Source organism: Protopterus annectens, chromosome 17.part0 (assembly GCF_019279795.1).
Source record: "Protopterus annectens isolate FY-2018-M chromosome 17.part0, PAN1.0, whole genome shotgun sequence".
Lineage (NCBI taxonomy): Eukaryota > Metazoa > Chordata > Ceratodontiformes > Protopteridae > Protopterus > Protopterus annectens.
Window position 1 is genome coordinate 58676882 of NC_056751.1, and position 11591 is coordinate 58688472.

At 38.4% G+C, this 11591-nt stretch overlaps 1 protein-coding gene across 1 annotated transcript in view; it reads left to right on the forward strand.

Moving 5' to 3' along the window:
• The window catches only part of RBPMS (RNA binding protein, mRNA processing factor), a 1623413-nt gene extending 1612183 nt beyond the window's left edge, over nucleotides 1-11230 (forward strand). The window contains exon 8 of the transcript XR_006363155.1: nucleotides 10484-11230. The gene's annotated coding sequence lies outside the window, so the exon portion shown is untranslated. The remainder of the gene's footprint in view (nucleotides 1-10483) is intronic.
• The last annotated feature ends 361 nt before the right edge of the window (nucleotides 11231-11591 follow it).

Here is an 11591-nt window from a genome sequence, read left to right on the forward strand (position 1 = left end):
GTGTGTGTGTGTGTGTGTGTGTGTGTGTGTGTGTGTGTGTGTGTGTGTGTGTGTGTGTGTGTGTGTGTGTGTGTGTATATATATATATATATATATATATATATATATACCTGGCAGGTATCTGGCATCCTGTCCTATTTTCCATCTCAGAGGATGATAGAAAATATAAGGATCAAACCAATGGTGCTATGGAAGATTGGTGACGGGAGGCAAGTTAGATATTGTGCCATTCGTGGACTTCCAGTCCCTTGTAGGGTCTATTTTACATATCTCAAGAAATTTCAGCAGTTTGTACAGATGGTAGGATTAGTGAAAATGAGGCAGACAACTAGGTTATAGTAAGGCTTTTGCTAGTTCGACATGGAGTGTTTGTGTAAGACCATTTCTGGTCATCTGCCTCAGACTGAAAACAAAATGCATTTACTTAAGGAAAGTGATGCCACAAAAGAGTAATCTATAACATGAGTCCTTCTAGGTTACCAAGAACTGTAAGTTGGACTTACATTCCCACGCAAATTAGGTTTTATGCAGGACATAGTGTTAAGCTTACTGGAAAACCTCAATAACTTATGCTGGACTGAGGCAGATGATGAACTGTTTACAGTGTTAAGATTACTAATGCACCAAGGAGTAGTCAGGATTAGTAAGATTCTTGGCAGTGAAAGTAATGCTGAATTATAGTTCATAGGTTCATAGGTAGGTACTAGGCTATTGGCCCAAGGGCTTAAGTAAGCCTAGCCAGCAAGGTTCCCTGGCTTATGCCACCCAAGAAAGTTAATTTCCTGTGCCCCTGTTGAGCAGAGCCACAGAAGTGATCCCCAGGGTGTATTTCCTATTTCCCATCCACTCATCAAGATTTTTCTTAAAGAGTACTAATGAGGAACTTGCTTGACATAGATGGGTAGCTTGTTCCAGAGTATAGGAAGTCTCTGGGACAGGAATCTATCCCTCCAGCATGTCCTGTTTGTTGTGGTAATAAGGTTTAGGTCCCTAGAGTGTGTAGCTCATAGGGATTGGGATTTCTTTAGGTGTAGCATGTCCAACAGCTCTGGGTTTAACATAGTTTTATATATTAGGCAGAGATCTCCTTGGAGTAGGCAATATGCTACAGAGTAAAGCTGGAGTTTTTTGAGACGGTCATTGTAGGGCATCTGAGGCCAGTAATCCTCTTTGTGAGGTACTTCTGTGGCCTTTCCAGCTGCTGCAGATGTTTTTTGAGGTACATTCCAAAAGGGGTGTTGTACTCTATAATGGGTCTAATGAGTGCCGAGTAGAGGGGAACAATGACCTTTTTTTTCCTGGATGACAACCCTTTTGTGATGAGGTGTGCCACAGAGAAGGATTTTTTGACTACAGTGACGATGTGATTATCAAAGGAGAGACTATTGTCCACCTGGGTCCCAAGGTCTCTTATCACACATTCGGTGTTAAGTAGACTGCCGTTTATGTGGTAGTTCATGGGTATGGAATTTTTACCAAAGGGGATGACGATGCACTTTTTGGCATTGTGCTTGAGGCCATGCCTCTGACACCAGGCATCTGTCTCAGTGAGGCCCTTCTGTAGGATGTCCACATCATTTGCAGACTCGACTATGGCTCCTAGTTTGAAGTCATCTGAGAACATCATTAGCCAGAGACCTTCTGTGTTAGCCTGTAATTCAGAGAAGTAGATACCAAACAGGAGAGGTCCCAGGACTGAACCCTGTGGTACTCCACTTGTCAGTAGTTTGAAGTCAACTTTTACAGTGTGGGTTCTGTCAGTGAGCCAGTTGGCAACCCATCTTGTGACATAGAGATTTATACCTAGTTTAGTGAGTTTAGTTATAATTCCAGAATGGGAGATGGTGTTGAAAGCCTTGGCGAGGTCAAGATAGGCTGTGTGAACCACCTTACCCTCGTCTACGGCTTTGGTGACTGCCTCAAAGAAGTCGATCTGGTTCAGAAGGCATGATCTGCCTTTCACAAACCCGAACTGGGTGGGGGTCCAGAGTTTGGAGGTTACCAATGTCTTTGTTTATGAGTTCCATGATGATACGTTCCATGGCCTTGCAGACCATGCTCATCAGGCTAATAGGGTGATAGTTCCCAGGATTAGTGGTGGCTCCCCCTTTGTGGTGTGGGAAAACTGTTGCTGCGCACCATTCAGTGGGCACAAAGCCTGACATGAGACTATGATTGAACATGGTGCTTAGGTGGGGAGCCCGTTCGTTCTGAAGTTCATGTAAAACGCAGCCTGGGATGTTGTCTGGTCCCATGGATGCTGTGTTTTTGGTTTTAGAGAGTGCAGCTTTTACCTGCATAGATGTGATTACAGGGACTCTGCATTCTTCCTGTATAGATATGGGCCCTTTAGGGGGTGAGAGGGTGGTAAAGTTAGCACTGAACCTATTTGCCAGGATGTTGGCAATATCAGTTGGTTCTGTAATTTATGTGCCATTGTGCTGTAACTCAGAGCAGATCTGGGTGTTGCCATTGAGATTCTTGACATAGCTATAGAATGCTTTGTGGTTGCCCTTAGAATCAGTGGCAATTTTGTTTTTGTAGCTTGCTGTGGAGGATCTTCTAAGGGATCTCAGCTTCTTACTGAGGCTGGCCAGGGGCACGTGCAACATTTAGGTAGCACTGTGCTGATCTTGTTAGCCAGATCAAGACAGATCAAATGGGAAAATTAAAGTACGCAACAGTCAAGCAGCATAGCAACAGCTAAGTATGTCACATCAGGAACTTAAATAGATGGAAAATGTGGGTGCTGCATGCAGGACATATGCTGGGCCACATCTTTGGGCATTGAAATGGAAGTCAAGAAGTCAATCCATTCCTAAGCTGGACAGTAGAATGCTGCAGTTTTAAGATTTTGTAGATGGTCAGATCAGTACCCACATGATTTGCAAGGAAAGACTGGCCAGACCCGTGGGTTCTGGGTTCAGCAGATGGTCAAGTGAGAGACAGTGGCAGAGGACCTTCAATAAATACAGGACATTTATTAGGCTGTAAAAGAGGACAGAAGTGGAGTCTGTCATGAATTGTCTTCTAAGCAGGTGTCAGAGAAAAACAGTGCTGGGAACACACTATGAAAAGACTGAACTACAGTTTATTTGTCTGTTGATGTTGTTATATTATGTTCCTAAATAATAATTACTAGTTATCTTTGTTTTCTGCCTCTGCAGGTCAACAGTCAGTGTTAATCCTTGGGCATTCATATGTGTTCTGGGGAGAAAAACATGACAGGTATGAATTAACTGAATATAGACTGGTAGGTTGGGGTCAGCTATTAGTCTGACTTGGAGGATAAAGCCTCACCAGAAGGAAAACAGGACTTGAAGGAGATTTGTACTGATAAACACCATTCTGGAAGGGAGGCAGGGTCTAAAGGAGCTGTCTTGGTAAGCCCTATATAGCAGCAAGGTTATCTTGTGGGCCAGTTGGTAGGGAAATGAATAAGTAAACAGAAGGTGGGAAGGATGTCCTGGATGGTAAAGTTAATGGCTGAGTTATGATTTTAGCAGAACAAAAATTATTGGAATGAAATGTATATGGATTGCTGTAAATCGAAAAAATACTGCTCTTATAAGAAGCTGTGCTCGGTTAAAGTAGTTAAACATTAATTTTTGTCATGTCAAGGAAAATGGAGTTATCCACAAGGCTTGAGCATTCTTAACAGTGCTTGTTATCAGTACTCATGCGACACAAAAATGTCATTTTGTGGAGCTTACATTGTTTGAATAGAAGCATCGGGGGGAAAGAATAAAGGCATTATGGTTACAGAAACCTGAGACCAAATGGCAATATGTCACAGGCAGATGGACCTGTGAGCTTCAACAGATGTTTTAGTTTGGGAACATATTGAAGTTAAGTGTTTATATTTCCTTTGGATGGGGCTATTACACTTGTGTTTTTCTGTTCAGAATTGGTGGCTGCATAACGTATGTTGATTGGCTCATGTTCTTTGAATAATTAACTGTGTGAGTAGTTATGTAGGAGGATCTTAAGCTAAATGATTTGTACAGTGATGAAGGTTAAGTAGGTCCAAATCATTTGTATTTATATCTAGTAAACCAGATTTTGTTTTAGTTGCATTTAGTGTTGCTGCTTTATTTTCCCTGTAATACATTGGATGCGATTTACCTCCCATTTTCGCACGCGGGGTCAGGGTGTCACATCAATAGTGACAATCATCTAGAGATAAAGTTTACACCATCAGGTAGTTCTTCCACACCACACACTCGCATACATACTCACACCTGTGATCAATTTAGTGTGTCCAGTCCACCAACTGCATGTCTTTGGAATGTGTCAGGAAACTGGAACTCCTGCAGGAAATTTACACAAACACAGGGAGGACATATGGACTCCATTTACAAGACACCACATCTGAGAATCGAACCGGGAAGATTTTGCTTTTAGGCAACAATGCTATCTGTTTTGCCATTTGCTGCCCTAAATGAATACCAGGCTAACTGCCCTGAAGAGTCATTTTTCAGCCTAGTCAATAACCTGAGATCGGAATCAAAGCCTGTACCTTGTATCTATAAGGTGAAGACCTTAAGCATTAAACCAAACACTAACAAGAAAGAATAAACAAGTAAAAAATAACATACTAAGAAATAAAAAGCAGTATTAAGAACAAACAACATATGGAACAATTAAGCTGTCATCTAGTTTTTAGAATCAGAAGTGGGTAAATGTTGCATAGTTCATCTCCCCCATCAGTACTGATTGTTACAATTATACACTGGCATGCAATTATTTGCATATTTTTTCTTAAAAATTAATAATTTTAAAAAATAGTCCTAGTGTTTAACTTAAAGGTTTGTAATGTTAGTCATGTTCATTTTACTTGAATGTTTATTTGAATATATATCAATTTTCTCCACGTCTGGATCAACTGGTAGCTTACTGTTTGCTTCCAGTGTTTGAGTAATAATGCTGTTGTAGCAAAGCCTGTTTAGTTAACTTTTTCTTTCTGGGGCAGGTAGAAGGGCCGACCATGGGAACAGTAGTTTATTCCACGGTCAAGCTGAAAGTGGTGTTTTTCCCCAGGGAAACTAATCAGCATAAGCCAGTAAAATATAAGAAGTATTTATAAGTAACTTTCCCAGTTAAAACATAATAAAAAGCAGTCTTATTACACTGTTCCAGCCCCAAAAAGTAATTTAAACACAATTTCTTTACAAAAAAACTGCTTTAGAATTTGTAAAATAGCTTTTAAACTGTTAGAAATTGCAAAAGTGCACTCCCATTAGAACATTCCGTAAAGTCATATGACAGTCATTAAAAACACATTCCTTGATTAAAATACTTTACTAAACATGAAAGTAAGTTTAAAGAATAAAAATAAGAAGTGGAAGGTTTTTCCCCAGTGGGAACTTATCTGCCCAGCAATGGAACAGTGTAAGCTGACCATCGATTCTTCAAAGCCTGTTGAGGAGTGCTGTCTTTGGCTGCAGGAAAGTTCTGAAGGGCCTGGTACCTCAGCCAGTGTTTATCCAGCTCAGCTCAAGCTGCTTAACAGTTTGGGCATGTGGAAGGTGCCCTGAAACTTTGGAAGTTGACTGGCTGTTATTTCCTTAGCAGAGGAGTAGCTAGGCCATTTAGAGCCCAGGGCAAGACCCTCATCTAGCACCCCCAAGCAAAAAAAAATTTTTTGAACGCGGTGGGAAAAATGCCTTGACAACAAATTTTCACAAAGACATAAGAGATCAATAGGCTCAAAAGTTTGTCCAAACAGGAAGTGCTATTGAAAGTTTAACGCATTTTTTTTCAAAGGTAATCATTTAACCATCATGTGATGCATTACCAAACACGACACAACACAGTTTTAGCAATTAAAAAAAAAACAGACAGATATTAAAAGTAAAGCAGAATTCAGCACAATCCACATATATTTGCAAGTACAGTCCAACTGCCAACAGCAGAATAACAAATTATACTATTAACAGCTTGGTAAATATAAACTGTAACACAGAAAAACATGAACTAACTGTGGCACAGACAGGAAATCATGACCCAAGGGAGAAGCAGCTAAAATATACATCCTGACCCTTCAATAGAGTTTATATATGTATGTATACTGCACAAAAAAGCTTAGTTGTGCATTGCAACATCGTTTGTACCTGAAATTTGCATCATACTGACAGCTCCTTGTAGCACAGTGTATTAATACTTAGTGCTAGTTCACTGACCACTGGATGATCTACACAGCAACGTGTGGTTTGCTGTCTGCTAACAGCTTGCCCTAGTATCATAAGATTAAGATACTAGACACTTACAGCGAGCGTGTTTACTGTTTAACAACTGGTGCTCTGCTAGACATTATACATTGTACCTCAGTGTGCCTTATTTCAGTTATAAAATGACCAGCAAAAATAACAAATAAAGATAAATGCAAGTAAGCCACAGAAGAAAACAAAAAAATTGGAGAAAAAAAATGATCCCTTGGATTAAATTTCTCCTGAAAGTATGAGTCATGCTGGGTTTTTCTTATACTCATGAGGTACAGGGTTTGATTCTGACCTTTGAGATGGGAAGTAAGGTTAAGCTTAAAATGGCCCACAAGGATAGCCTAGTACTAACCTATGAATGTACACATATACACGCGCACACACACACACACACACACACACACACACACACACACACACACACACACACAAACCGTGATAGTTATACATCCAATCTGCATGCTAGTCATTAATACATAAAGTGTCTGAGCGAAAGTTAGCTTCATTTTAATTATAAACACACATTTTATAAAAACCCAGTAATAATCCTAAATATTAAATCCAGTAACTATTTCTGTACTGCTTTATATATACACCTATCCCATTTTATGATACTCTTCAGCTACTTAAACACCAAAGGAAGAAGAGAGGTTTCCAAAGCCTTACACCAGCCTCTGGCTCAGACATACAGTATAATACTTTGAGCAGCACAGTTTGTTTTTCTGCAAATTTGCAGTAATAAAGCTAAAAATCCACCCTGATCTGAACCAATCAGCATGGAACAGTTAAAAAAATGGCCAACCCAAAAATTAGTGTAAAATTCCTTTTAGTCACCACTTTCATCCACCAGCTAAAAGACTTCATCATAAATATCACTAAGAAACACATACCATCATTTTATACATTCTTCCACTGAATAAAAAACATTTTCCAATAATTCAGTAGAATAAAATAATCAACAGTTACCTCCTATCCTTTAAAAAACATTTAATATTAATAGCTTTATTAAACCCCAGAGGACAGTCAGCTTTTAATCTTAATTGCCATTCGGTTTCCTTTTGTTCAAGTCTGTTCTTAAAGTCACCCCCACTAATATCTACTTGCAGGTTATCTAAGACATAGAACAAAAACTTTTTAAAACCTGTGTATTCTGCCGAGTGTTATATGGGGCATCATTTTTCTTTACAGAATACAGATGTTCTTTTATTCGTTTTTGTATAGCCCTTGCAGTCATCCCAATATAAAAAGCTGAATGTTGTGAACAAATACCAGCATATACAACACCCTTAGATCGACAAGTAAAATGTCAGGGCTCCCAAAAGTTCTATCCATAGGCATAAAACTAATATATGGACCTTCATATATATATATATATATATATATATATATATATATATATATATATATATATCGACAAGCTTTATTAGTGCTGGGAATGGTTAACCAATATTTATCATGTTGTAATAAAAACTTAATACATTTTTCTTATAAACAAACTTGGTTCTGTTCCTACAACCTCATATATTCCCAATTGCCCTTAATAATATTCCAGTTATTCTTGATAATCCCTCTGATACATTGATTATCTGCAGACATATCAAGGGCACATACAGAAAAAAATTTGTTTTTATTTTCATTATTCCAATCACTGTTGTCAATGGATTTAACCAAGGGCTTGGACAAAATAAGGGAAATTGTTCTTCCCTTTTTCTCAAAAATTTCCTAAATGAAAGGTTGAATGAAGGTTTATTAAGGGCCTTTTTGAACATAGTGGGTATGACGTGGATTTTTTAAACAAAATTTCCAAAGAGATTTTGAGAAAAAAGGGAAGAACATGTTCCCCTATTTTGTCCAAGCTCTTGGTTAAATCCATTCACAACAGTGATTGGAATAATGAAAATAAAAACAAAAATGTTTCTGTTTGTGCATAAATGCAAGCACCAAGATGAAATATTTCCCCAAGTGACCCCTTCAGTAGTATGTCCAATTATGCAGATGTGCCAAAATGAAACCTTTACCCCAGTGACCCCTTCAGTAGTTTGTGCATGTATGTACAAGCACTTCACTGACTCCTAAATGAAACATTTCCCTAATGACCCCTTCACTGAGTCTGTCCATGTATGCACAAGCACCTCCTGACTCCAAAATGAAACATTTCCTCACTGATCCCTTTAATAGTCTTTCCATGGCTGCACAAGCATGTCACTGACATGAGAATAAAAGATTTCCCTCAATGACTCCTTTAGTAGTCTGTCCATGTATGTATGTACAAGAACCAAAATGAAAGCTTTCTCCAAACGACCACTTCACTAGTCTGTCCCAGTAAGCAAACGCACCAAAATGAAATATTTTCCCCAATGATCCCTTCAGTAGACTGTCTATGCATGCACAAGCAGCCAAATGACATCAAAATGAAACATATTTCCCCCAAGCAACAACCCTTTCAGGAGTATGTCCAATTTTATGCACACAAACACCAAACTGAAACACATGTCCCCTAAGTAATGACCCCCTTCATTAGTCTATTTAAGTATGTACACACAAGCACCAAAATGAAACGCATTTCTCTCGGTAACCACTCCTTCAGCAGTCTGTCCAAGAAAATACACATAAGCCCTAAAATGAAACACGTTTCCCCAGACTAACAACCCCTTGAGTAGTCTGTCCATGTATGCATAAAAACTTCAATGACTCCAGAATAACACATTTCCCCTTTGACTCCTTCACTAGTTTGTCTATGTCTGCACAATCAAGTCACTGACTCCAAAGTGAACCATTTCTCCCAACAGCCCCTTAAGTAGTATGTCCAAATATGCAAAAGCACCAAAATTAAACATTTCCCCCCCCCCAACAATCCCTTCAGCCATACATCCAAGTATGCACAAACACCAAATTGAAACATTACCCTTCAGCAGTCTGTCCAAGTATATACAAGTACAAAAATTAAACAATTCCCCCAATGATCCCTTTAGTAGTTTGCCCATGTATGCACAACAAGCCTACTAGTAAGAAACTGTACTTACCTCAGACACTTGTTTTTTTTCTGCCCACTCAGTCTCTCTCCCCACCAAATGTGCCCACAGCAAGCAATTTCGATACCCAAAAGAGGATATCCACCAACTCGCAGTGGGTACCTAATATTTAACTAAAGAGACTGCCTTTATTGCACTGTGGCACTGCTCCCTCTACCTGCTCAGCCAGTTAGAAGTCTTTGGGGACTGTGCCCAAGTTAGCTGATGTAAGCGGAGAGAGAAGGCCTAGACATCCATGTGGGACATATGTGATGCCATTCCCTTAAAGGGAAACGTTATATCTAATTAAAAAAAATGTGTGTGTGTATATATGTATATATATATATATATATATATATATATATATATATTTTTTTTTTTTTTTTTTTTTTTAGTTTAACATCAGCAAATAGCACCCTTGACAAGACAGTGTCCAGGGCAATTGCCCCATTTGCCCAACCTTAGCTTCACTACTGATCCTTACCAGGATAGAATCTATATACCTTAGGCCACTGCTACAGTGATCAATCAAACATCTACTATTATGGTAAGTTTACTTACACAACAGTATTTTCCATGGAGTTTACATGAGAAACTAATTTTCAAGGAGTGGGCACAACAATTTTGATAGATAGAGTAAAGTTAGCACAGTGAATAATTATTTCTCTGCACTTTGCTTTGAGCATTAGAAAGACAATAAGTGTAATGCTCTCAAATGTAGCACAACTTTTAGCTACCTCAGCTGTACACCATGTAGAGATAAAACTTAAGCATATTCTAGTGACTTGGATTAAAGGGATTGAAGAAATAATTGAATCTGTCCTGTTTTTCTTTTCAGTGTCTATACGCATTTCATAACAGTGCTTTCCCATATGATTGAAAAATATTATTATTTTGGTAACAAGATTTCATTTTAATTATTAATTCATTAACTGAATGGTTTTATTTCAAACCCTTTTCAGCAATGATGAAGGTGAAGGGTAAATACAATATATCTAAAGATATTTCTTAAATCACTGTGCTTGTCTACATTGTGAACATTTTGCATTTTAGGATGTCATTCATTGCACTTTAAATACAGAACACTCTTTAATTTCATTCTATGTTTGATGACTTGTGCATATTTTCACAGTATACTAAAAAAGATGCTTCATATCTGCTACTTTGCTGTTTCTTTTGAAATTATCTGTTGGTAACTTTACGCAAGCATGGCAGTCAGCATCTAATGGTGGTTCTTTTCTTTCCATGCAGGTTTCGGAACTGTATATATAATTCCCAAACCCTTCAAGACTTTGCTACAGCCTCTGTCACACATCTATTTATCTAGGAAAATGTTTTAAACTTTTTTATACTGTATTATTATCGTAAATAAAGACAATCAATATTAAAGCACGATCTGCCAAACAATGTTGTAAAATCTGAGAGATATTTTAAGAAGAAAAAGAGCGAGTATTTTTATACCATGCGATGCGAGTACTCCTAATCTTACACTGTGTTGGATCACAAGTTGTGCTTAACTTTTTTAAAAAAAGTAAGTGATGATTTGTGTTTGCCCTGGAAGCTCTGCATTTAAAGCATGTTTTCACCTTTTCCCCAGGACTTTAAAAGAGTGCCATGACCATTCTCAGGTGAAATCAGCTTTGTTGCAGTGCTTACTGAAAAACAGGTTTACAATTTTATGTTCCAGGGTACTCTTTTATGGAGAACTGTCTGCAACAACATTAACACTGACATCTACTTGCAAAATGTGATTGCCCATTACTGTGTTCATTTTGACTGTAAATGAGAAATGCTCATGGTAGAATGCCATATTAAAAGTGTCTAGCTACATTTCCATTATGGTCATAAAATGATTGCTGTTCCTCTGTTGGTTTGCCTGTAAGATTATATTTATAACTCTTGTTCATAGTCATAAATGATTTCTTATATCTGTCCCTACCAAGAGACCTTTTGTATTGTCAGTTTGAATAAAACGAGGTACTGCTTGTGACAACAGAAGTTGCATCATTTTAAAGCATTAATGTGTTTTATGTCCTAAATGCAAGAGTAGTCTAACTATAGCTGCTGAGTTTCAGTATAAAGTATGCAGAACATGTGACTTGGAGCAAAGAAACCTGTGGAAACAGACCAAGATGTTTTAAGTCCTCCATGGGACTTTCCCAACAGTTTCAGTTCATGAACCCTGTCAGTTTATTCATTCTTGTCAGGGGCAACAGTCAGGCTCTTCATACCAAGTGGTTTTATCAGCCCTCTTGTCCCACTGGAGGGTTGAAATCAGGCGCTGGTAATTGGGCCACCCTATCCCACTTAATCTCTACCCAACATGCATAGACTCTTAATGGTTGGCTGATGAGAGAGG